General features: G+C 38.9%; 1 protein-coding gene and 1 long non-coding RNA gene across 2 annotated transcripts in view; one reads left to right on the top strand and one right to left on the bottom strand.

Annotated features, from left to right (window-relative positions):
- Gpc6 (glypican 6) overlaps positions 1–25,240 on the top strand; it is a 951,185-nt gene that overhangs the window by 365,592 nt on the left and 560,353 nt on the right. The window lies entirely within an intron of this gene.
- Positions 10,349–16,317, bottom strand: LOC126506660 (uncharacterized). Its single transcript, XR_007593297.1, has 3 exons — positions 16,195–16,317; positions 14,972–15,124; positions 10,349–12,822 (listed from the first exon to the last, which is right to left on the bottom strand). It is a non-coding gene; the product is annotated as an uncharacterized lncRNA (long non-coding RNA).

Genomic DNA, 25,240 nt, shown 5'->3' with positions numbered 1-25,240 from the left:
GGACCATAGTTTGGTTTGCAGCAACCACTTGGTGGCCCACAATGCCCTTAACTCCAGTTCTGGAGATCTGATGGCCTTTTCTCCACTTTGTGGATGCTCATATGCATGTAGCCCACATGTGTTCATGCAAGCTCATGTACATACTCAAGGTAAAGGACACATAGTATATATCACAGTGTCATGGAGAATTATTTATTAAAATATCATAACTACTCTTGTTTGTGAATTGTTTACTTTATGGTTTTTGTCTTTACCTACTTTTAAAAAATTACCTTCAGGGCTGCATCCTTAACTTTTTCCTAGAAGAATGAAATGTTCACCTTAAGGAGGCCTAGATACATCATTATGAGGACACACCCATGCCTATATGTGTTTTCCTGTTCATCTCTCTGTAGTCACCTCTGTTTCTTCAGTTTTCCTATACAGCACGTTCTTGAAGACACTTCACTGGCTTATGCTACCGTGCTTTTAATGTAATCTATGTAGCCCTGACATATGGGCAATGTTACTTGGGTTTTTGGCAGATAGTATACTAAGTGACACGGATGAGTTTTGCTCACTGGGCCTGCTCTAATTCCTGTATGAACCCACTAAATAATATAGGAAAATCGGCTCTGATTCAATTCACCAATGAATTTCATTTGTTTTAGATTTGATAGGGAGGATAAGTTTTAATTTCAAAAAAGCAATGTATTTTATTTTTAGTTATCTTCATTTTTTAATTATAGTAATGCAATTTATATTTGCTGAGAAAAGTCTGCCTTCCAAATATGTTTCTCAAAGTATAGCACTGGCTATAATATGCATTCCAGATATGTTTTGCATCGGCAGAAACTGACTTATAGCTCATCACAAACAGCATTTTAAAACTTAATTTTAATCTAATAAAAGTTTCAAATTCATTATTTGGCCATAATGTAGTAACATTATGTTTTCACTTTTTTTTAAAAAAATAGCTAATAAATATCTCATGCAATTGTATGTCTGTCTTTTTTTAAACATGTCTGAGCAATTTAGTGCATGTATCTAGGTGGTTTTTTACTAAAGAGAACTCAAAGCATAAATAGGAACACATTTAGTGTGGAGCGTTAAGAGCACAATTTATGCCAAATAAAGGTTCAGAATTGACATTTTAAAAGACAACTAGAAAGGACTAGAAATTAAAAGCATATGAACCACAAATTTAGCTATAGAGACTAGGGTATAAATAAACATAAAACAAAAAAAGGAAATAAAGATAAAATAAGATGTAAATGAATAGGAAATGGTAAGAGTAGACTTCATATGAGAGTCCAGAAAGATCTGGTTCCTTAAAGTGTGTCAATAAAATAACTAACTAAATAAATAATAAAATAAAAGCATGTCAATGGCATAACTAAGAGTCAAGATGGAACTCACAAAGAGCAATTTCAGCAATGGCAAGAAGAATATCAGTAAGCACAGCTATATTTAAATAGCAATTAAAGATGCCCTTTGTTGTTTCCCTCAATAAAGGACTTTAGTATTCAGGAGTCCAATTACCAGGGCATGGTTTTCATCAGTTCAAGATATAGGCTTGTGTCAGTTAGTCATGGTTTAGTTTGACTACTAGGAAGAAAGAATCCTTTTGTAATTAATTTAAGAATGATTTGTTTTTATATTTACTGATTTTAATTGCCAAGTTTGAAATAAGTGAGATGATTAAGACAATTATGTATAATGGCGTGAAGCTACAAGTATTTCTGATGTGTATGAACATGTGCACGTTTAAGCTATAATTCTACAGCTTTGCAGCTAAAGGTAAATGTCTCAGACCAGCAGCATTGCCAGCGTCTGGGAGACTACGAGAAACTCAGACCTCTATTCCAACTCAGTCCCCGGGTTGATCTTTATGTTCATTTAAGTTTGAGAAGTGCTGCCTTTGGTATTTTGTACACAAGTATATACATGTATTTTGTACACACGAAGAAGTCCAGAAAACCAATTCTATTGTAATGTAGACAATTCTGATATACTGTGCCCAATTCTACTGAGGTTATTACTGGTCATTGTTGAAGTCTGTTTCTTTACTTACAGGTTCTTCACATTCTCTTCTTCATAGAATTGGAAAAAAAAATGTTTCAAACAGGTTGTAAAGGGGAAAAGACATTTTATTGAGAATCAGAGCAGTGGTGTAGATCAGCCATGCTGTCCAGAGTACAGTCTTAAGCCCGTGTGAGAGAGAGAGCACTCAAGGGTCCCTGGCTATCCTTTAGTGTGTTGTTCTGCAACCTCCAACAGAAGGAAGAACTGGTTAGGATGGGGTAGGATTTGAATGATTTTCTATTTGACTGACAGGTTTGGGTTATATAGCTCATCCTTCACCATAAATATTCATGATGCATAGCGCATCAGATTATTGTGTATGGCCATAAAATTATAACTGGAAGATTTTCATATAAGCCCAAAATTGAGTCTAAGCTGGGGCAGCCCATTGTCCAAGATCTAGTGTGTCTCCTGATGTGTTTGAATAGAAATGAGCATCACACAGGTTCACCAAAAGGGACGAACTGTTTTGTTTGAAACAGGGTATAAGTACGGCTTCACACAAGTGGGGGTCCCAGGTAGCTAGGTATTTGTAGGAAAGAGGTGTGTGCCAAGCCCAAACCCTGTATAGATCAGGCTATTAAGCTTTCTTTATGCATGCCTGACTCGTTTATATATAAAATCGAGTTTAGCTTCATGCTGAAAATATACTGATTTTGTTTATCAAAACAGATTCTTCTTTTTAAAAATTCTTATTTAAATGTAAATAATTTTGAAACTAAATAAGTGCTGAAGAGTAGAAATAAAGTATGTCTGAAAGCCCACGGATGTAATTACAATATTATGGAAATGACTTCACAGTGGGTAACCTTCACCATTGAATTTTTCTGAAGAGGGAGGAAAAGTCATATGGAATGAATGTCTGTGTAGAAAAAGCCTCATCATCTGTCCAGCATATGCTGAATACTTTCAGGAACTGCTTTTTTATAACCTGATGCTGCATTCATGAAATTTATGGAAAACTGCAATTATTATTAAAGGCCATAACTTCGTTGACTTTTAGAATTGTTGATCAAAGTAGACTGAGAAAGAACGAATCCTTGAAGTTCAGAGTTTGTTCATACCTGTTTCTTCTACATCCAGGAAAGGGGTAAGATGCAAAGGAGAACTTGCGGATGAGACTAATGAAATCAAGAAAGTCTCTAGCATCAGTTGAAACGAGGAAGTGTGAGCAGATGGTCTAGGCACAGCTGTAGCTATACAAATGACGTGCTTCCCAGGCATCTAGGGAGGCGGCTCTCTTCAGAGGGCCACACCTGTTTACGCTCTGATATTAAGTGTAGTTTTTAGCTTTTGCTATTCTGCTGGTTAAATCATCGCTTAGTCTTCAAATATTGGTTGTGTGATCAGCTTTTAGGACCTCAGTTGTATTCAGAATGCATATGTTTCTCTTGGCTTGATAGTGTCCAATTAACAAGGTGATCTTTTGCTACTTAATTTTATCCATATATGATTTATTGCCATTTGAATTATTTAAACTGAGTGTTCTATTGAAAACCATAAGCTAAATACAATTAGTCCTTAGTTCCAAGTTTTTACTAACGCTTTTTTATCATCTTTAAATTTTGTCTGTATTACTCAATTTTTAAGACTTCTCATGCTAGGTCAGGAACTTTTATTGGAAATTTCAAGGGAAGTCATTCATGACTGTTTGCATTTTGACATGTGGGTGCTGTGGAGCAAAGAACTATAAACTGAAAAGCAGAGGTGTATCCAGTCATTCTGCTAAGGGCTGGAAATGATGGCAGGAAAAAGCTGACTCTTTTGTCCTACTGCGGGGTGTGTTCTGTGGCTCTTCCTTCCTGTGAGCCCTGCTTGTTAGATTCATCTCTAGAGTACCTTATGGAATTCCAATCTTTGCCCCTCCCACAAGCTGGTGGCTTCATATTACCTGCCACCACATACACACACACACACACACACAAATGTAGATGGACTCACATCCATGGGTACTGGGGATCAATACTTCAATATTTATTTTTATAATTTTGTTTTTGAGATATATTATATATAATAGATATAATCACATGATTCCCCCCCTCATTTCCATCTCTTTAAACCCTCCTGTGTACACTCCCACTCTCAAATTCATGGCCTCTTTTTTTTTAATTGGACTTACACATAAGGCACACAACAGACCTCGCAACAGCATGGAAGTGACATGGTTCCTGGAGGCCTTGTCCCTTAGCAAAGAAGTTCCAGCAACTGGGGATGCTGAGAGTGGGGGGAGGGGCACACACCAATCCTTATCCAATATGTATCCTATATCTTGGTGTGCATTACTACTTATAATACTCAGCTATTGGGAAAAAGCTTGGGGATTGCTTGCTTAAGAGAAGACCATTCTCCTTCAAAGAAAAAACTGTATATTTTACCTCATTATCATTTGCATAGGTTTACACTGAAAAGACCCAAGGTTTTCATCAGATCACCAAGAATCCCTATCTCTTAGTTTAGGGCCAGTCTTTCCTGAAGGAACAGTCTCTGATGTGTACTCCAGTACCTCACCCTTTTGGAATCTCCTCACTGCTTTAAGGATCTTCTGGTCTAAGAACTAACTGATAAGTAAGGAGATGCTGCCAAAATGACAATGCATAGTTTCAAATCAGTGTGTGAGACTCCCCAGCGACTATGAAGCCAATTGAGTAATCTGTGAGATCTGATTCTCAGCTAGCATGCACATGCGTTCAGAAGCACGTGTTTCCCAGGCTAACTTTTAGGCTGATAAGAAACCTAGAGGCAGATGGTGTAGACACAGAATTAATAACCGATGGAGACCATGGCACCTGACTGCTCCTAACCCATAGAGTGGAAACAATTGTCTTTGAGATATAGAAGCAGAAAGGAAAATGCAGTTGGGTATAAAAAGCATAGAAATTCAGTATTATTTGTTGCTTAAAACTGACTATCTTCCTTAAGGTTAAAAAAAATAGAGATCTCTTTGGATGAATGAAATATAATATTCATGTTTAAATCCTGCAGATAAGACTTTTGTCATCATTAGACCTCATACATCATTATGAAAAATCAAAATATTTTTATGATGGTGAGGGTATTTGATTTGCTTAGTGGCTACTTTTCTTTTGCAAATAATTAATAATGTTACGAGCTTTTACCAGTTGTTCTGCCTATCTTGAATGCAGATTTCTCTCCCGAATTTTCCAGAGTTGAAAGATTAGCTGGCTATACTAAATTCAGGCTGCTAACACTGAGATGTCCTTTCAGTATGAAGATATGTATCTTTGAAAGAAATATTTCCACTAGTGTTCTTTTGAAATGCAGCTAAACATATATACTTATGAATCTCCTTTGATGAAAGCGACACCTCGTGTTCGGCCTGTTTGGTTACTTGTGCACTTTTCCTGTGAGGCTCTTTCTCCAGTGAAATCCAGTAAGTTCCTCATTTCGTATGTTTGCTCTGGAGAGTCGGTTGTAAAAAATATCCCTAGTACAACTGAGAAATTATATCCCTGCCACGATTCCAAAGACATCAATTCGTTAACAGAAACCTGACTTCAATTTAGGATAAAGTTTACCCATGATTAATGGGCTGGTTTAAGGATAATCTAGGAAATCAAGATTGAGCACGTCTCTTTCCTAATACTGCTGTATTTCTCTGCTCTTGTATGTTGTTATTCGTTTGAATTGCTTACTAGGATTTATGTGCAGAATTGCATGTCCTTGGTGTACCCCCTTAGAGGTGCAATCACTCATTTGTGTGCAATTCATCTTGATTTCATGGAATGATGGAACTCCATCCCGTAGAGATGTTAAGCTTTCGTAAGTGAGAATGATTTTATCCCGTTCTCCAGGAAAATTTTCGTTTGCTGTTCTCATCAGGTGAAGGAAGCAAAGAGAGTCAAGTTAATGACATCTCTACGGAACCTCACACTTTAAATAGAATGTTGGTGAACTCAGGCAAAACTGTATCAGCAAGGCAGGCATGGAAGGTCACACGACAAGTGGGTTGCCTTCATGGGATGTTCTTGGTAGATTCTGAAGAAAGTCAATGGCTGTGTAGTGCAAACCTTCCATTTTTGTCAAAGCAGAATTTGAAAAGAAAAATCAAGGAGGAAGTACAAGAGAACCTTTTATCCCACACTTGGGGTCACTGCTGCTAATCCCAGCACTGGAAATGCTCGGGTAAGCGTTCCTGGCCAGGCTGAGCTATCTAATAAAGTTCGGGCAACCAGTACTATGGAGTCCAGTTACTTCAGACACCAAGCAAACAAATAAACAAACAAAATAAAAAATTTCAAAAGCACAAAATTAAAAAAAAACAAATGAATACAAGGTCAAAAGAAATTTGTAGAAACGGAAAACATTGGCTTCTCAAGCCCTTTCTCGTCTGAAGATGAAAGACAATGCCAGCATCCACTCTCCAAAAGTGAAAGTCGCTCTCTCCTGCCCCTTGAGGACTCGATAGCTTCCTCTTGACCCAGTTCCGTGCTCACCTGTCACAACTGACTAGAAAAGTCCTAAAGGCATCACTGCTTATGCAGATACCGCATCCTAGTTATAGCAGTGTCTATGATATGTTTAATTGATTTGTTTCTAAGATTAGCACCTCATAAAAAATAAACAACATCTTTAGTAGATGCCCTACTAGATATGATTAGTAGAGATTAGTGTTCACTTTCTTTCAGCTTTTTTAGATCCTCAAGCCAATCAACAATTTTTGGCCAGTGAAAAACAAGGAATTTAAAAACAGCCTACATCAGGCCAGGCATGGTAGCACTTACCGTTAGTCCCAACACTTGGGAGTCAAAGGTATTTGGATCTCTGAGAATAGTTTGAGGCCAGCCTGGTGTAGGGTGGGTTCCAAGACAGTCAGGGCTACACAGAAACCTGGTCTTGGAAAACAGACAAAAAAAAATGCAACAGCCTGCGTTAATTATAATGCTTTTGCTTTTCTCTCCAGAAGACTTACTGGTCCAAAGAGGTAACCCTATTTGTATTTAGCTACTCAGAGCCAATGCTCACTTCATGGGTATTGCAAGTGCACCCTGACATCGAAATGGGACCTTCTCATCTGCGTGGATTTTATTACTGGGAAACAGTATTTGGCAATGGTCATGTTCCTGCTTGGTGGCACTTTGTACTCTGTGATTCTTTCATTGGCCTTACCTGATATTTACATGTGATATATTTATATCTATGCATCTGTGCCTAGTTTGGGGGTTCTCCTTTCCTTCCCTCTAGAGGGCTTGAAATAGCTCTTTGTCAGCTTCAGTTCACACCCATAAAATTGGCTTCGAGTTTCCACCTTGTTTGAAATCCATGGCCTTTAACCTCCCTAACCCAAAACAGATGGGAAACAGTTCGCCCAAACAATTCTGAAATGTGCGAAGCTTGTCCACATCTTAAAAAGTAGTTAATAAAACCCAATCTAAAATCTTATTTTCCTTTCCCCGGGGTATGTCACAAGAATTCCATGGTTAGTCTAAGTTCACTTTTCTTTAGATCTGAAATTTGGGGTTCTTTCTCCCTCTTCTTTCTTCCTCCTCTCTCCCTCTTATTTTTAATATCTGTCCCTTAAACCTGCTTTAATTTCCTTGGAGTATTCTAGAATCTCTGAACCCATCTCTCATGTCTTTGAGGATGGCCACTGGCTCACCCACACCTTGTCTGAATTCTCTGCAAAGTCACCCTTTGCCTGCAGTTAGTTCTGTGTAATGGCCTTCATGTTCCCAATCGTCAGAGGTCTCCTTTCTCTAATACAATAAGCACACCTGAACATAGTGCTGGAATTCAATCTTTGCTGATTTATAAAAAAAAAGCAACCGAAAAGAAAAGTTTACTCTGTTGGCTTTCTCATTTCCACATGTATAGTATAGCGATCCCCAAATGGACAGACTCCGGAAATTATATTTCTTTTCTGTCAATCAGTTGAGAAAAATCTTGTTTACAAAATGAAACTGGAGCCATCATGCTGAAATTTTGTTTATATAACAAATAACAAATTCAATGGTTTGTGCTTAATTTTTATTTAACTTTTCTTATACAATTTATTTTGATCATATTTCCCCTATCCTCCCAAATTCTACCCATCCAACATTCTACACACCTAACTTCATGTCTCTTTTCCTCTCCCCCCCTCTCTCTCAAAAATGGCAAAAAAATTAAAAATCAAAACAAACAAAAAACCCACAAAACAAAACAAAAATACATTCTAGGAGCAAACATTTACTGGCATTCAGCACTAAAGAGCTAGGCAAATGTCTCACCTACCGCCACGTGGTTTCGTTTCGTGGAGAACCTAAGTTCAATGACTATAATCAAAGGAGTGTGACTCTGAAAATAATAGTAATAAGATTTTCTACTAAAATACACTCTTCTTACCATAGAGAGTGAAATCTTTCAACTATGGACTCCCTTCAGAAGTCATAAAAGACATTGCATAACTACTGCCTACAGAATATTGCTTTCTCCTTTCCCTGCGCTTCTTTACACTCAGTGCTCTTGTCAGAATCTTCCCACATTTCATCCTTCCCCATTTGTATCAACTTCTCCCACATCATCTCTTGACTAAACTCTAAATAGAACCCCTAAGTGCTCCCTCAGCTTCCACTCTTGCGCCTCTCCACTGCTCATGCTTCAGAACAAGCTCCCCACAGAGGGCTCACAGCACCCATTTTAGACCTGCATGCCATCTCAGCTCTTTTTCCTGCTCAGCTCTGAGCTGCTGCATGAAGCCAGTGACAGAAGCAGCAACACAGCCACAGACCGTAGGTAAAGGAACGTATGTAATAAAGTTTTATTATCTATACTCGTACACCGACCCTTGCTTCCTTTTTTGTAACATTTATTTACTTCGTGTGACATGGTGGTGCTCCGGTGGTGTAGATGTCTTGACAGTTCTCTCCCTTCCGCCCCATGGGTTCTGGATATTTCATGTAGGACTTTAGCTTTGGCAGCAAGATCCTCTACCCTCCGAGCCATCTCTCAGCCCCACCTCTTGTTGATACAGTGGGTCTCGGACCGTGTCAGTATCATGCCTGTGGCTGCGCTCTGCCCCACAGTTTCCCACTGATAAAACCTTCTCTCCATGAACCTGTTGCTCAGTCTTAGCTCGTCCCAGCTTCGGGAATCAGTGAACTAGAGGGATGTAGCAAGGTCCTCCACATATGCAGACTGGGATGGACAGGTGTCAATCTCATCTTTCAAAATCACTTTACAACTGTCTCTTGATTTCAGTTTTCAAAATAAAATTCATACTTCTGCAAATATCCTTGGTGCCAACTCATTGTGGGTTAGACCCTTTGTGGGCTTCATCCAACCTGCTGGCCCAGAAGAGCTACCACCAGGTCACGTGCAGAGCTCGTCCCTCAATCTAGGCTATTGATTGGCACTAATTAGTCAAGACTGCAGGAGATCTCATTTAACAAACCACCTGATAGTAGATCCTCTTGTTGAACTTGGCTCTGTGAACCTCCACAGTTTTCAACCACTTCAGAGCATACGGAGTTAATTCTATCATGCAGGGATTTTTCAGGTTGAATTGTTGACTTGAGAAAGGGTAAAGGAGATTCTAAAAGGGCAGGGAAGTCATTTCTTATTCTGGCAGTCCTCAAATATTCCGAGAACTTCAAAGTCTTTAACTGTGGCCTTTTTTTGAGGCAAAAAGTTGATGACCTGGGAGTGACTTGTGAGATCCAGGTGGCCCTTGGAGGTAATAAAGCAGGGCCTCACCCACTGCCGGAATGGACACTCTGTGGTCAGACTAGCAGAACTCCTGACAATATGTTGACAGCGTTCCTTTGTGAAAGGTCAGTACAAAATGAAAGTTAACTATGCAGCTTGGATTCTTCTTTGGTTCTGTGGTCCATGTGCTTTGCCATGAGGGAGCGTGGGCTAGAGTGGAAGGAAATATCTGCTGGATTGTAGTGGTGCACATTCTCCACATTGCTAAGGACAAAGGGGTGTCCTTTCTCCCCGAGTATTTCTGAAGCCAGCTGCAGTGCTCGGGCAAAGAAGGGGACACACTTCTCCCAGCTGTGTCTGAAAGCAAACCTTTCTGAGGAGCAAGGACATTGCACCCACCCTTCATCGTGAAACCCTCAGGAGTTTTGGAGGTGTTGTGGAGTGCTGCCTCACAGTGGTGATAGCCATGAGAGGGGAAAAGGAGAGAGCTGAGTCTTTTCACCCTGAATGGAGCATCTGGCAAGGGGGACTCCTTGTCAGGGGCACTGACGACTACAGAAAAAGGATCATTCACAAAAGAAAAAGAAGAATTCACAAACAGACTACAAAAAAAAAAACGAGCATTCACAAACAAGCACCATGTGTGCTTTATACATAGAACTTCAAATATCATATACAGTCTAAGGAATAATAATTATATCAATATTATTTTGCATGCTAAGGAAAATAAATGCCAAAAAATGCTTTGTCATGTGTATAGTTCTTACTGAAGTATATGCAATAGGTATCAACTATAGATATAGATAAGAATATGAATCTAGAATAAACTACAAATGTTCACATAAAAGTAATAGTGACATAAAGTGGCAAAATAGCCACATTTGTGCATTCTGATGCCCTAGATCTACATCTCTTTCTTAATGAAAGGTTTATTCTAGAAACCAACATTTGACAGAAAACAGGATTTTACATATACTTCATCATGACATTAACATAGAGCATGGTCTCCATGTAAGTAAAGATTCTATTGTCTTCATCTTTGTGTCCCAACCCCTCCCTCAGATAGGTGATTAATTGCTGACAGCTGATTATAAATGTTTTTGAGGTGTCCTTATTGTAAATAGATCGCATATCAAGTTTCATACGAGAGATCGGAAAGAGTCACTGATTGCGTCGCCCTCATCCTCCAGTCCCTGTGATTGCTGTCCTTCTTTCCCTGTACGTTTCGATGAGTGGAAGGCTAGCCCACTTTTCCCGCACTCGGGGTGTTTCTCTTCTGCTCTATGAGAATGAGACATCCGGCAGCAGGCTGTCCCCAGCTTCTGCCTCTGTCAGCAAGGCAGCTTATTAAGACCACAACAACAAAAACAACAGAAAACAAATATTGGAAATGAATATGAGACAGATGATTTTGTTTATCTCAAGTGAAAAAGACAAGCAATGAGACCCCTGGGAGCCCTGAAATGAGAAACTTCTAAAGCTAATTGAGACATGATTAAAAAGATTGCTGTGTCGTATAGCCAGCAGTCATTGAGTTTAGTCATTAGGTTCCCCAGCGTTGAAGCAATCAAACCAGTTATTACAGCTTTAGCGAGCAGCAGACTGGCTTTTAGTATGTATAGTTTCTGTAAAATGATAACTTATTAAGGGTATAAGTGGAGTTTCTGAAACATTTAATAAATATATTTTAAGAAATTGCTCTCTCTGGTACCATTTATCATAGGCTCAGATAGGTTTCTGGAATTCTTTTTTTCTGTAGCAGTATTGTGTAAATACACACAACCCAGACTGCATGTGCCGTCTTAAATCTTCTTATAGTCGTGTTGTAGAAAGTACAAAGAGAGAAAATCATTTTAAGAACATTTTGGTTAATGTTCCAGGTCCAAAGCAATATTTCAGTGTTTGCTATATAAAATTATTAATGGGATGTTTTACATTTTTTCATTATGTAAAGATAGTATGAGTCATTTGGAGCATGCCTTGCTTTTGTCTACTCATGCCTTGCTTGGTGGCTAGTGTCTATTGGGCTGGACAGGGCAGCCTCAACTTTCCCTTGCCGGGACACGCACTGCATAGGGTGCACGGTGTCAGTGACACTCCTTGCTTATTCTGGGCTTCAGTGTTTGGTATTACATATGCTCATGGAAGGAAATTCCTTTTCTAACAATAAAAACGTCTGTCCTATGAAGTGATGGTATGGCCATAAAGCATATGTAATCATTTCCATGGAAACCATTGACAACCAATATTTTTATTTTTGTTACCTCTATTTTAATTATATTTCAGCATATAAATGTTCTAGGTGTCATGTATTTTCCCATGACTAGGTCTCAGCAATTGTAAATTTCCCACTAAAGAAAAACAAATTAACAATCATAAACTTAGAAAAATGCTAATATAGAGTACTGGGTAGGGAGACCTCATTTGAAATGAAACCTTGATATGAAATTCTTGTCCACCAAAATCACTGGCATTTTTTCAGAGAGGACAGATTCTACCATTTGCAGTAGGCTACATATCAGTTTTTAAAATAATACCATGAAATTACCATGGAAGAAAATCAATAGATTGCTGGACTTGCAGAAAGGTGGGAAGTTTCCCAGGTTGAAGATGGCTCAGTGAGTAGAAGCACTGGCTGAGCAAGTTCAAGGAGCTGAGTGCAAATCCCCCACACCCATGGGAAATGCCAGGAGAGGATGTATATGCCTGCAGTCATTGTACCAGGATGTATGGAGACGGAAGTGTGGCTGGAGCTTCCTCATCTGCCAGCCTCGTTCCAGGTTCAGTGAGAAACCTTTCCAAAGGCATAAGATGGAGTTAAAATAGGACATCAAACTTTCACTGGTCTTCTCACGTGCACACAATCAATCCCATGTCGCACACACACAACATTTCACATACACACATACGCAAGTGTGTGTATGTGCTTCTGAAAGCCACAGCGTCTTGGTCCTCAAAATGGCCAAAAGGTTAATGTTACTGCATATTTCCAGTAAATTCCAGGATTCTGATATTCAGGGATATTAGCACATGGGCCACACACAGCACAGTGGAACCAAGGAAGAATATGGTGGGCGACGCTCGGTAACCTTAGGCTGGTGCGGTCACTCAGTCCTGTGGCAGGAACAGTAAGAGGGTGGTAAAATGAGATAAATGGAAAGTGTTGCCAAGGAGACATGCCTGTGTCCTTAAGGGCTGGAAAAGCTTTTCTTGGCTCTACCTCTTAGTCAACTTTGACAGTTAAAATAAATATCATATGCCGTCACTTTTGTTCATTCAGCTATTTCAATCTATCCACATGACACATACTGCAATTTTGAGTCAATGTTAAAAACCTAATCAGCTCAAATCCTTGTTAAATTCCTATTTTTTGGCTTCTGCAGAGTTGGGGCACAGGAATTCTTCAGTTTGAGGTTGAAAATGAAAAGTTCTTATGCTAAATACGAACCCTGAGGCTCTTGGCTCCCACACAGGACCCGGACTTTGTGAGACAGGAATGACGAGAAGAACGCTTCAGAATTCAAATTTGGAGTCGTTAAATTTGCTTTAAATTCGCATGATGTGTGTTGATAATTAAAGCGTGCACAGAGGATCACAATTGGGAGCAATTACTGAGTTCTTGTTTCCCAGTGAAGCCAGCGTATCCTTCAAAACTACAAGAGTGTCAGGATGCAAAAGCCAGGGCAGTGTGATGACAGACTAATTTGTTCTTACATTTGTCTTGATGAGAAAAATTTCCATTTTTACCATACTTTTGAAGGAGTAGAAATCTACTAGCTCCCTGCTCTACTTAAAAAATAAAAACACAGAATTTTAATTTGTTAATATTAACACTTTTTGTGGCAACGCACACCTTCAGTCACCAAACTAGGAAGGCAGAGGCAGGTGGATCTCTTGAGTCTTAGGCCAATCTGGTCTGCAGAGAGAATTTCAGGACAGCAAAGGCTATAGAGGGAAAGTCTGTCTTGAAAAACAAAATAATTAATAATAGTAATAATAATAACAATAATAAATTTACTTTAAAATCCAAGAAAAAATTTTACTTTACATAATGTCTCATTGGAATGGTCTCAAGGTAGACTTTGCCCATTTGTGAACCAACAAATTGGTTTTGCAGCATGATGGTGCTGCAAAATAACGAGAAAATTGATATATCTAAAATAAACTAATTACAGTTATCTCTGGTATAATTCACACTTAACAATAACCAACTGCCTGATTGTTGAAACCACAAATATTTCCTTTTCTTCTTCTTACTATGCAAAACACAAAGCCATAAATACTATAATGAACAAGAGCAATAGCAGTAATGAGTTTTAAGCTATTTCCAGCACAGTTGGTAGTAAAGAGCACTGTAACATGAGGTCCTGCTTGTTGGGGTTTCCATCCTGCCCAGTTCCCATAGTCAGTAAGTCCCAAAGAAAATACACAGAAGTCTATATTAATGATAAAACTGGTTGGCCCATTAGCTCAGGCTTTGTATTAGCTCTTATAACTTATATTAGCCAATTATTCTAATATATGTTAGCCACATGGTTAGGTTCCTTTTTCAGTGAAGCAGGTCACATCTTGCCTCTTCCATGATCTGGACAGGACTGAGGAGAGAGCTTCCTTCCTCCCAGAATCCTCGTGTTCTCATTGACCTGCCTCTACTTCCTGTCTGGTTTTCTCGCCTATACTTCCTGCCTGACTACCAGCCAATCAGCGTTTATTTAAAATTGACAGAATATAGAATTGTCCCACACCAGAGTACGAAGGAACATGAATTTAAATTAATTACACAACCTTATGTTATCATATTTTTTCTAACATGGTCAGTAGTATTACGCCTAATTTTTAAGTATAAATTTGAAGATTAACCTATAGTCTGTTATTATTGGTATACTTTGTCTGTTTATGAGCAATGTTTTCCTTCCTTTTCCTATGAAGTTCCCATAGGTCCTAATTAGTTTTGTATTAGTGAAAATAATTGTCCCTGTGTATCTTTTAATCTAAGGATTTTAAAAAAGCTGATTTAAATCACTTGAGGAGATAACAGTAAAATTTGTCACATATGCATGACTCCTGCACCAGAACTCCCAAGTCTCAAATGACGATGCCCACGGAGGGAATGGCAAGTAAGGAATGCTAAGTGTTTCAGCTTTTATCACCTTCATCATGAAACTGATTCTCCTAAGAAAATAGATGCAATCTCCTATTGTCCTTCATTTTTCAAATAAATATTTGATCAGGTTTCAAAAATACACTTAATTATAGACCTTACCAAGAGTTGCATGAGGGACTAATCTATCGATTGGGGCTGATGGGCCCATCCATTCCCATGCTGCTGGTCATGTCTGTTGATTGTCAGATTCATTCTGGAATGAGGTCTTCAGCTGTGGTCAAATGAATCTCCCAGCAATCTTGAGCATTTGTCCTTTAGAAGTGGTGACAACCTATAAATTCCCAACTATGCCAAGGACATTTCACAAAGAGGATGAGAAAGGAGTTTCCGCCTGCCAAAAGGTCTTTAAGTGAAAAGCGGGGGATCTGGTCATTCTTATCTCTTAGACAGTAGTGGGAGGGGTCTATGGAAGAGTTTGCCATCCCTCTGTCTGTGCCAAGAAGGACACACATCTTAGGATGAGAAGGTCTCAGAGGCCCAGACAGACTCTCACATAAGTAAAAGTAACTAAACCCCGAAGGGACCAAAACTCTTGAAACTGGAGATAAATGTGAAGACTTTAAAAATAGCTATGTATCAAAACTTAATTTTGTGGGAAACTTTCACGGCAGTATAATCCACTAACTAAATGTGGCTGCCTCACTGACAGCTTGGAACTGTGAGTAATCGGGTTGCTGGTATGTCTCCTCGCTCTGTACACGCATCTATTTTTAATACATCCCAACATAAATTTAAGTTCAAGATAATGCATGCTGCTGCTCCTTAATGACGGTGATGAATAGGATATTGATTAGAAAATGGTCTGAGGAACAGGTAATTGATAGGAACGGAGGCAGTGTGGCAATCTCCATCTTCATCTTTTTCATAATAGCTACAGATCTCTCAGTTGCAGTCATATATATCTCGTACAATCAAGGGAAGGTAATATATAAATTAATTTTTAATTAAAATCTCTGATACCTAGAGCAAATCTCATGTGATAATTCTGTGGTAACTTGATGCATTTATCATGTAAGGAAAAAATATCACTTGCGTGAAAGAAAGAGAAACCAGTTAATGTTTTGGCAACAAGTTTCAATATGCCCGTCATCAATGAGTTTCTTAAGTAGAATGCATGCTGTATTTTTCTGGGAAATACTCCTGTTAGGCAAACATACTCTGGTGGGTCCTTTTTACCCTGATGTATATTTTAAAGGACTTAATAGTATTAAAAAATGTCCAATACTGTTTGCTCAAAACAGATAGTTCCAAAATTGACCTCTAACTTTTGAATAGTTGTCTAGGAAGTGGGAGGTACTCTAAGGGTGGGGAGCTGAATGTACCTTTTCTCATTTTCCATCATGCCATCGACCACCAGTGTTCAGTACATTCCTGATGAGAGGTCCTGCCTAAAGCTACAATTTTCCCCTCCTCTTTGCTCTGAGTCTGCCTGGCCTGCATTGGCCTTGTCCTGTGTGGGCTATGTGAGTTGCGCAAGTATTTGTTGAAACCACAGTCGCACTCAGCGTGGATTCTGCTCAACACTCTGAGTTATAAACAGAGCCCATGAGATGAATCATTGGCTAATCAGTAGCTGCCAAACCTGATGAGGCCCTGAGTTCCAGCCACAGGGCCCACTTGCTACAAGGAAGAACTGGCTCCTGCAAGTTGTCCTCTGACCTCCCCTCCTGAGCTATAGTGGAGTGCCCACACACATAAGCTCACATATAATGAAATGAATAACTGTAATAAAAATACAATGTCCTGTTGCTCATTTAAGTAAGGCTAGGTTGAAAATATTGGAGGTTTTTTCTACGTCTTGGTCATATCGTCTAATCCTCTAGTACACAAAGAGCTTCAATTCCCTAAAGAACAGTTTCCTAGTGCCACCATGCTTCTTTACACAATATTCCCAGAAAACTTTTGAAAAGAGGTAGAGGAAGAGGTGCATCATACTCTTTTTCTACCTCTAAAAGTACAATTTAATTATGCAGAGTTTATGCTTCTTTGCCTAATTTCACTACATTGGGAGGAAATGGTTCAAGAAACTCTCACTGATACATAGCTGACAATAGATGCCATTTTCTAGGGAAAACTATATTTCTCAGTAACAGAGGAAGCACTGCTCATGCAAAGATTATGGGTAGAAAGGGTTATGTTTTCAAACATTTTGTTATGTATTTGTAAATGGCAGTGAAAGGATGGGAAGCTAACCCGAAACGGATGGACAAAGCGCCATACTTCCTCAAAGGAGTGCATGTTGTCAGTAGTGCCAACTCTTCTGAGATCAATTATTCTTCCCTTCTCAAATACAAGTACATTTACCACACACCCATGTACATCAGTAACCATCCCTCCCACACAAACAAACACAGGCGTGCACACACAAGCATCCAAGTAACACAACATTCAGACTTGAAGCAACCACAAAACCTCAATCACTTCTCCAGCCCAAGTGGCTATAGCTTAGAGCAGATCAAGAGAGTCTTTGACACCCTGAATAACAACTGAGTATCTTACACAAGTCTAGTTTCTGGTTTTAACCAAGACATTTAATCAAATGCAATCCAAACAAAGTAAGGAAAATATTAGAGGATCACCAAATAGGACTTACTGCCTACCAAATTATAGTGTTTGAATAAATCGCCAAAGTTGAAGACCTATCTGAGTGACTATATGTTTAATTCATATCATTATCATTTGACCTTTTGCATATTAAAGTTTTTACCATCAGTATGCTATAATTTCTCAATTCATATTCTACAGTATACAGAAGTTATTGTTCAATAGCAGTGTCTGCTCTGGCTTAGAAGATTGAGCGCCAATGTTCTTTGCAAGCACGGTAAGCAAAATAATTAGTGATTTGGATCATATCATGATAGCCGTCGCCCCAAAGAAGCAGTACAGTTTTCTATAACCACTCAAGGTTTGAGGGTACCATTCATTTCACATGTAACTTCTGAAAGAAAATGGAAACTCTCATGCCAATGATTTAAAACAGAAGCAGAAAGATTGGCAGCGTTTCCCTCTGCTGCATAGTCTCGGCACAGTTGACACTGTAACCTTCAGAAGCTCTCAGCTGGCACACAGGGGTCCTCAAAGGACAGACATGGACCTGGCATAAAGAGGAGGAAATGAAGCTTCTCCATGTTTGATCAGAGCAGAGTTTCACCTGTGTGCTGGAACATTTCAGCGGAAAACAAACAAACCCTAACTGGAGATTCAGAGACTTCTCGAGGGACTGTGCCCTCTTCTTTCACACTCTTCCCTGAGATATGCTGCTTTAGGAATTCTTTAGTTGATACAAATCCTCTTACAGCCTTACTGTCTTCTATGAAAATAATTTTTAAAGATTTTTTAAAAAATTTTATGTAGGATGTGTTTGCATGTATGTGTGTGTGTGCGCGTGCACATGTGTGCATGCATGAGTATGTGTGTGTGTGTGTGTGTGTGTTTGCTTGTGAGTGGCATGCCCTATGGTTTCAGAAAAAGGGCAACAGAGTCCTGGAGCAAGAGTTACAGAATATTTTGAGCCACCTGACTTGGATGCTGGGCACCATGCCCAGGTTCCTGCCATAGACTGAGATGTGCTGTTAACCACTGAACCATCTCTCCAGGCCCCATTATATCAAATACGTCGTTCGTATGTAATGTGTTTTAGTTGAATTATATAAGGCAGAAATACTGGTTTTAGGTAAAGATGCAATGACCATGTGACCCCCTTGTCCACCCCTACCTCGGAAGGAGGAGGGAATGGTTCTCAAGGAAATACTTTGGAAATTCCCTGTACATATGGTTGACTGATGATCTTATCTATGTTCATAGCATGTGGCATGAGCAAGGTGTCCCTGAGAATTACCCTCAAAAACTATGAAAGACAACTGCACTGTTTTTGCTGAAACTCTTGAGAAAGACTCTGTTTCTCAGGAGCAACAAATACATGGAAGCCTGTTCTTTTTTAGCTTTTCAAGGCCTACTGCAGGCCTCATGTTCAGGCACTTGTGAGAACAAAGGAATGGTCATTGCCCTCAAGTATCTGTCTGCATGGAGTTTATAATGCAGGAAGGATCAGGCAGTGAATCCGACAATAATACAAGTAAAAGAGGAACTTTATAAAATGGTTGGGTGTGTTATGAAGTTGAAAAAAATCAAAAAAGGTATAATGCATATTGGAAAAGAGATTTTCATTGTTTGAAGTAGTTAGTCAAGACTTCACTGAAAGTAAGCAAAGATGGAGAGGAGATAATTCTACAATTACCTCTGTTTGAAAACGTCACTATCCCTTTAGGTTACAACCTGCCTACATCATTGAACACTTGTGTTCAATAATCAATAAAAGCCATTAGAAGATATTTAGAAATCATAACCCACTAGAGAGTACTATAGCAGCGGGTCATTGACCTGCCGCTATGATCTGATGTTAATTATGTCCATAATTCATTGTTGATGTACATTTTGAATGAAATGTTCATGGGAAACCTCGTGTGGAAAGCGATGGCAGATTAGAGAATGTAAAAGAATAACCACCTAAAGTAAACATGTAATGAACTGAAATGATTTGCTTTATAAACATTTCAAATGTCGGGATCAAATTCAGTGGACAGTGTTTACTTAAAACATGTTGCAACAATTAAGGATAAAGCGGGAACAAAGCCAAGGGCAAGAAGCAGCGTTCTGTAATTACTTAGCCTGCGCGAAGGCAGCTTTTGGCTGGGAGGAATTTAAAACATGGTCAGCATGATAAGTGGGACTGAAATTGATAAACGGTTTAATAATCCAGTTGCTTTGTTGCACCCCAACTGCTTTACTTTTGCTCAACAATGCAAACCCTTTATGGAGTGGCGTTTTCTGACCATATTTCAAAGCATTAAAAGGGAATGAGTGGCCCTTCAGTTGACCAGATGAGGCTACTATTACCCACTCCACCCCCTAACAAAACCCAGACGTCTAACTCGATGAAAAATAGAATCCATCTGCAAAAGAATGCATGTAAACTAAAAAAAAATCAGTCATAATTACAATCTTGGATATTGTTACTAACAGTGGGCTTCAAAAGTTCCTTCATTGTTATGAGAGAAACTATCTCTGCAATAGAGAAAATTAAGTGAACACAGTGGTTCTGGGAAGGCAATAAGCCATTGTCTTTTCTTTCTTTTCCCCAAGTTTAAAATTAGACAGAAACTTATATTGATTTTGTAATTACTGAGGAAGTCAAAATTTTTCTATGCATAATACATTACACAATTAGTTTTCCCCTTTGTATAATGTTACAAGAGATACAGATAATCATTCACAGCGTTCTTTGTCTCACCTTCGAGACCTGGAGCCACAGAACTTGTTCTTGTATCCCGGTTCCTACTTAATGTCTTCTTCAGTCAGAAATATTTTTTTTTATTTTTGTCATTGCTTCTCTTGTAAACCATGAGATTCTATGAAACCCTTTATGATATAAATGATAAGGAACACACTCCTAACCAGTGGTTAATTCATAGTGGATGGACTTCCCTAAATCCACATTGTCCACATAGTCTCAGCGGTTAATTCATGGTGAGTGGCCCTCTCTAAGTCAATATTAAAGTCTACATGGCCTCTGTGCTCATCCTGTCTTGCAAGAACCATATAATGAATGGATAAAGAGGGGAAGAAATATCAGAACCGTTAGCTTGATTTTCCTCCTGAGCCACTCAGTGCTTAGCCTTGGCATTCTTCTTGTTTTTTTGTGTAGGGTTAGCATGGCCCTCCTGACCTCCACATTGATTTTTAACTTGTCAACCCCTCCAAAAGTTTATCCTATAAGAGTCCTCCAATGGTGGAATAGGGCCTACTTAAGAAGAGACATAGTTGCTATGTTCGTATCTTCATCTTCTTTGAAAACAGTTTTATTCATTATATTTCATGAGTGTTTGTCTCCTATAGAATATGTATTGTGTCGTGTGCATGCCTACTGTCCCTGGATGTCAGAAGAAGGCACTAATGGCCTCGAACTGGAGTTAAAGATGTATTGTCAACCAAGATGTAGATGTAATAGGGTGAACCCAGGTCCTCTTGCAGAGCCCTGAGTCCTCTTAACCACTGAGCCAATCCCTGATGTATTTTCTTGTCAATGAGAATGAAGTCCAAAAATGACACAGCAAGAAAACAACATAATATAATCACAGAGAAAAGAACCCATGGCCAATTGTCTGGAGATTTGATTAGCTTTGTCCTCTGTTCGCTTTAATGGACTCTGTACAGAGTCCAGTTGGAATCTGCCAACTGTTTAATAAGAAAGATCATATGCCCAGTTTCAATAAATATTTGTTAGTATCTTTGTTTTTAATTGTAAAGTTACATTTTAAATTGAAAATTAATACGAGACATTGTAAACACAAAAAAACTGTAGAAATTATAGAGGCAAAAAAATCTATTCAAGTGTGCAATATATGTGTGTATGCATATATATATGTGTGTGTGTATATATATATAAAACTGTTTTTAACCTCCCCATTTTGACCTTATCTTTTGAGAACCTTGTGTGTGTGTGTGTGTGTGTGTGTGTGTGTGTGTGTGTGTATTTGAGACAGAATCTCTGTGAACCCAGACAGTCCATTGTTGCTCTATCTCTGCCTCCTGATTTCTGGTACTATAGGCTTCTTTAAGGATCTTTCTGGATAACCAGAATTCTTTAGATTCAGAGTTTGAGGAAGTTGAAAACTAAAAGACAGAATTCATGATTTATTCTCTTGTGTTTATTCCACACTTCAAGGGAAGATAGGAATCATAATTAAAATTTAGGAAACATTTTTTCAACTATTTTTTGATAGCCTCATGAGTCAGATGGCTAAATCGAGACCAGATGACAGGAAAGACAGGGGAATTCATAGCTGATTGAACACTTGGGTTTTCAAGGTTGATTGATGTGTTGACATCACCATAGAGGTTGATGCATACAATGTCATGCCTTTGGATGCTGGTCCTAATTCTGTCTCTCTACTCCATCATATTCACCAAAAGTTTGCACAGTGACAGGTAGCATGCTCATCAAATTTGCTAATGATGCCCAACTTGGAGAAAATTACCCCAAATATGTTTACTTGAATATATTCAATATAATTCATATAACCAATATTCAAGTAGTGCTTTCATCTGGATAAATGTATGGCTGTATCCATGTGGGCGACCACTTCATGTAAAAGATATGTTTGAAACTAGGGTGGGCAGCTTTTTGCACACAGGTCTGAAAGAAGCTTGTGAGTGTGTGTGTTGATTCATAAGTGCATAATTCTAATTTGAGGAAGCTGAAGTGGACATGTATGGTTTTATATGGGGTATAAAAAGGTCTATTGGTTACAAAGATGTAGAGATTCATAAATGAAACCTGATCCCACAGCATTTGAGGGAATGTTGAAACTTGGGTTGCAGAATCCATTCTGAGACTCTGACCTGGGCAGTGATACTCAAACACAGCATAGACAGGTTGCAAAAGGAACTTGAAAAACCCTCTTTCTTTTCAACGTGAGGTAGAGTAAAGGACACAGCAATTCAAACTGTATACCACACATGTCAGAATAAAGCACGTGGCTAGAGTTTCTGAAACACATGGTTTGCAGTCTACTGAGAACACTTAACGTGGGTTGGACTCTGTGTATGCCTTGTTAGTTCTCCTAAGGGAGAAGTGGCAACACTATTTACCTCTGTAGGACAAAGGTATTCATCAGAGATTTTAAAATGTAATAATGTTGTTTTTATCAATATCCTAATCTTTTCTGTATAATATTTCAAAGTTTCTACCACACTCCTTAGCCTGTTTTCAATTTTCCTCTTTTATAGGGCGCTCTCCACCCCAGTGGGAGGAGTGATGTTTGCCTGCTACTTGTCTATTTTATTACAGTCGTCTATGTTCCAGCTCTCTGTTGACATTATTCCGATTTTTAATGGTTTCAAATATATCTGTTGCTCCTTTCATCTTTACGATTTCCTTCCTTTTATTTTCCTTTATAATGAAGATCTTAAGATATTTGCTTAATTCTATCCTTCCCTTATTCTTTCTTTTCCTTTTAACAGGGGGCTGATATGCTAGGAATGTCTCTTTTCTACCCATTTAACAACTATTTGACAAAGATTTTTTTGTCTTCAATAGTATCCTTTCTTACTGAGTTGATTTCTACGCTGACCTAATTGATTTCTGGAAGTGCTGATTTGAAGTGTCTTAGGTTTTTGTTGTTGTAGTTCTTGTTGACACACAGTTGCATTAAAATTTGATTTCCTTTACTTTATATTAGTGGAATTAATATCCATACTTCATGGCTTTCCATTTTAGGGGTATTGTTTCTTTGATCTAATACACTGCAAATATTTGAGAATCCATATTTAAGTCATTGACAGAGTTTGATTGCTTTCTGTTTTTAAATCTATTCCAGATCCTTTCTGGTCTGTTCATCCCTTAGTCAATGTGTCCCTTGCCCTCTAACTTTTCTGAATATAGCATCTTTTCTTCACCTAATCTATGTATCCAGGAACAACATTTCTGCCAGGAATCCTGCCTTCAGCCCACTGTTCTAATAAGATAGTTGTATGGTTTTCTGTCCAGTCCTCCACTCCCCGCTCACCACTCTGCTCAATGCGTCAAATACATTTCCCTGAGTTTCTGGTCCCAAATGTAACTCACCGTGTTAGAAAAAAAAATATGATAAATCTTTTCTTCACATAAAGTTGCTTCCTTGTCTCTGTCTCTTGTTTTGTTGTGCCCACACAAAAAAAGTTCTTACATCAAAGAATCAAAGGGAGTAAACAGTTTCTTCTGGAGCCCAACGCGAGTGAACATATCTTGGTTAAAAGAGAGTTGGGTTTCAGCAAATAATTTTCCACTGTGAAAACTTGTTTCCTGAAGTGTCTATACTCAAAAAAAAAAAAAATCAAGTCATAGGCACACAGTGGCACATGTGCAGGGGCACAGACTCATGTATTTACCAGAGAGTCACAAGGATGTAAGGTTAGATAGAGCAACGACTCTCTCACAGAGCTTTAGCTGAGCACTAGTTCCAGTGTGGGAAACAGAAAAGCAGGTGTTTTTCCTTTTTGTGGTGTGAGGCTCTGTCAGATTTTATGTAACAAACCTGTCCTTCAAATCCCTAACACCGTAGCCTCCCCAATGCCAGTCTCATTCCCCGTGAGTCCATCTCTGAAAGAGACCAGAGACTCCTCCATTTACACCCAAATCCATCTCCTCTTTTCTGGGGACAGTCGTGAACTCCCAGTTCTCTGCAGACCATGGCTCTGTCTGTTGCACATTGCTTGCCCGCATGAGTTTTTGGTTTGTGTTGTCATTTTTTCAGGTTTCAAGCCTGAAAAGGTTGTCCCATCTCCTTGCTGATTTTGCCCCAGAATCATCCACCCTTGAGCTGTTCTCCACAGTTGTTCTTGGACACCCCGTCCTTTACTCTTTCTTTCCTCTGCCCTCTGTTTCCTTGGCTGATCTCCTACTGGACTAGAGGGCTTTTTTTGTTTTGTTTTGTTTTGAAGCCTCTTAGTCTTCTCCCAAAAATCTTCTTCTGTGATTCAGATATCCACTCTATTCATAGCCAGGTATTAAATCAGAGCTCCCTAGGCCAGGTGTACATACTTCTAATTTTTTAATAGTTATATTTGATCAAATTAAAACTTCCTCACGGTGGCCATTTGTAATGTTATGATCATCTTCTTTAATCTAGCACAATACTTAGTACCTTAAATTCTACTTTGATCATTTGCTTACATCACCAATGGTGAAATCTTTTTATTCCTTGATTGTGAAAATTCTCTTACTTGGAAATGTGGGGAGGGCAATTTCACCCCTAGTATAATAATTTCTGGTGTTCTTAACTTTTATTTATTCATTTTTATGAATAAGTAAAGACTTCTCTTTACTTACCTTTTCATTTATTCCTGAAACTTGGCAAGTTTTCTTTACTTATGAAGTGATTTAAAATTGTTTTTTAATGATCAGCACTGGCTTTGAAGTAGCACAGGATGTTCTCATGCTGCCTTAGCCTCTCAAAAGCCACCATGAGTTTTGTTTTTTGAGTGTTATGAGTTCTTTTTGCTTCATTTATTTCTTATTTCATAATTATTCTGGTTGTAATACGGCAGGCAGATCTCTGAATTCCAGGCCACTGTGTTGAAATAGGAGCAGCGGCAGGGCTGCGTCCCCGGCACCTGGCCGCCCGCATGGCTAGCTTATGCCCGAAATAATTACACGGAAACTGTATTCTTTCAAACACTGCCTGGCCCGGCTAGTTCCAGTTTCTTATTGGCTAGCTCTTACATATTGTTCTAACCCATTTCTAATATTCTGTGTAGCCCACGAGCTGGCTTACCAGGGAGGATCTTAACCTGCGTCTGTCTGGAGCGGGAGAATCATGGCGACTTCTT

This window comes from Alexandromys fortis, unplaced genomic scaffold, assembly GCF_014885135.2.
Source record: "Alexandromys fortis isolate MF-2015 unplaced genomic scaffold, M_Fortis_MF-2015_v1.1 scaffold_66, whole genome shotgun sequence".
NCBI classification, from domain to species: domain Eukaryota; kingdom Metazoa; phylum Chordata; class Mammalia; order Rodentia; family Cricetidae; genus Alexandromys; species Alexandromys fortis.
This window is presented reverse-complemented; position numbering and strand designations above follow the sequence as displayed.